Source organism: Schistocerca nitens, chromosome 2, assembly GCF_023898315.1.
Source record: "Schistocerca nitens isolate TAMUIC-IGC-003100 chromosome 2, iqSchNite1.1, whole genome shotgun sequence".
NCBI lineage: Eukaryota > Metazoa > Arthropoda > Insecta > Orthoptera > Acrididae > Schistocerca > Schistocerca nitens.
Window position 1 is genome coordinate 835,766,996 of NC_064615.1, and position 2,919 is coordinate 835,769,914.

The window sequence follows — 2,919 nt, forward strand, 5'->3', positions numbered from 1 at the left end:
TTTTCAAATATTTTTGAAAAAGCCAGCAAAAGTGAAACTGGTCGATAGTTTGATGGTATCAGTTTATCCACCTTGTTGTAAAGAAGCATATTTTAGCTAGTCTGGAAATGTTCTGTTGTAAGAAATTGATTACACAAATAGCTTGAGAATTAATTCAACTCACATGAACACTTTTTGATTAACTTAGTTGATACATTATCACAATATGCAGAATACTTCGATTTCAAGGATTTTATGATGGATGCTACTTCGTTGGTAGAAGTGTTATTTCCATTTTACTGAAGTTATTTGTTCCATTGCACTGCTTACTGTTCCTGATAACCCCAAACTGTCAGGAACAGAAACGAAGTATTTGTTTAAGAGGTTTTGCTGCACTACATGTCTCATTTGTTTCTAGAGCTATCAGTTCCTCCTCCTTTCTGACCCCATCGGTCTCTGTCTTCACTATATACCATATAGCTTTTATTTTATTGAATGATGTAATTATGTTTTTCTCATAATAAAGTTGCTTAGATTTCTGGATTCCTTGCTTCAATATTTTGCAGTATTCTTTGTAATGCATTACAATACTAACATCTGAACTGTTCCTAGACAGTAGATACAGTTTCCCTTTTGTCCCACGTTATACCTGTATTCCTTGTATAATCCATAGTTTAATTTTAGACTTATGTTTGATTTGAGTTACCGTTAGAGGAAAACAGTTTTCAAATGAGGAAGTAACTTTATTAATGAGTACTTTGTATTTTCCATTTGAGTCAGTAGTATTCTAAATAGTTGTCCAGTTCGTGTTTTTGATACTTTTGTTTCGATGCCTACAAAATATCAATATCAATACTTTTGTTTCGGTACCTATAATATCGGTACTGATACCAAGTATTTCGTAATTGTACAGTATCGTAAGAAATATAAGACTATAGGTGTCAGATAAATCGACTGGTATTTTATGTTTGTTTGTGGTCACAATACTGCAAAATAAATGTTGCGCTTTTTTTTTATATAAACGACCAAGACTCCTACCTTATTATGCATGTGCAAAATGTAACTATGGTTGACATGAGGACGTTGTCCTCTTAAACTGAAAGACATGCATTGACGCACTTCGTGGTGAGCCGTCACTTGGTTACGGCATTATATGTCGAAAAAGCGATCGTGATGAATAGATAAACTTAATAACAGTCTAGACGGACAATGTTGTCCCTTTTAAAATAAACTTTGTTGCTATGGTTGTTAGGCTTCTGGGATCAGACTTACTTAATATAAAATTTATCTCGGTATGGTGCCGTGCTATAATGCAAAATAGCTGTTACTGAATAAAACCGTCGTTTCAGCCAAGGCTGCATTGGAGGACTTCCTCTGGATCACATTGGGGATAGTACACTCTGAGGAAGGTCAAAAAATGGCTCTGAGCATTATGGGACTTCACTTCTGAGGTCATCAGTCCCCTAGAACTTAAAACTAGTTTAACCTACTAACGTAAGAACATTACACACATCCATGCCCGAGGCAGGATTCGAACCTGCGACCGTAGCAGGCGCGCGGTTCCAGACTGTAGCGCCTAGAACCGCTCGGCCACTCCGGTCGGCTGAGGAAGGTCACTACAATCCTGCCCGAAACGTCAGTTTTGTTCAGTGACAGTTATTTTACAATTTGACTTGGGACCACATCCAGAAAACTTTATGTTAAATATCGCTGTTCATTTAATAGAGTTAAAATCTATGCAGTATCAGTACAGTACGCAGGAAACCTAAGTGCAGTGGTAAAAGTTATATACCACGTGCAGTGTGTCATACACATATTAGATTTCATACACATAGACAAGTAATATTATAGTGGGTAACATTTATGGAACATTGCATCGGTACTCGCAGACATTTTCAGGTATTAAAACCTCAAATAAGACGGTATGATTCTCCACAATAATTCATTTTATGTTATGTATACAAACATCATTGCGGAACATAAGCACTGTGTATTTCAGTTTTTGATGTATGTATATCCCTCCAAGTAGCGAAGTAAATCTACCATAAATGTTATCAAATGTGATAACGATCTTAAATTGTATCTGATATATGACAGGTTACTGAAACAAAAGTCTAATCCACGTAATGTATCTGGTTCAAATGGTTCCAAAGGCTCTGAGCACTATGGGACTTAAGTTCTGAGGTCAACAGTCCCCTACAACTTCGAACTACTTAAACTTAACTAACGTAAGGACGTCACACACATCCATGTCCGAGGCAGGATTCGAACCTGCGACTGAGCGGTCGCGCGGTTCCAGACTGTAGGGCCTAGAACCGCACGGCCACATCGGCCGGCTATATCTGGTTCAATCGCAAGTGTTTGACACTAAACACAACACCAAAACTACCGATTCTACAATCGAGAAGTACCACAGAAGTGGGCAAGAAAGCTATTTCTGTTCCCGAGAGAACGTGACTGAAAGAAGAAATGAAGAAATGTTATGTAGTGCATGATAGTATGTGTTTATGCAGAGTGTCTCTTCAGAGAATCTTAAGGCGCGTATTCACTGATGTTTCGGCAAGTATTTAAAATTTCGTTTTTGTAACGTGTAATTGGAATCAGTCCAAACAAATCCAGCTTACCATGTCTTTCATTTGACGCCCAGCATCTATGGAGCGTTGGTTTGTTTCTAATTTCGGTCCAATGTGTCAAACGGGTACGTACAATTCCGATTTAAAATCACTTCGTTTGTAACAGGAAACAAACCGACGCTTTCCGTCGACGTTTTCCGTCGACGCTGGGTGTCGTATGAAACACGTGATGAGCAGGAACTGTTTGGGCTGACCCCAGTTACATGTTGCAAAAACGACATTGCAAACATTTGGCGTAACGGCAGGGAAAATGCTCCTGACGCCCCATAGGAGAGACGCCGTGTATGTGGAAAAACAATTTTTGTAC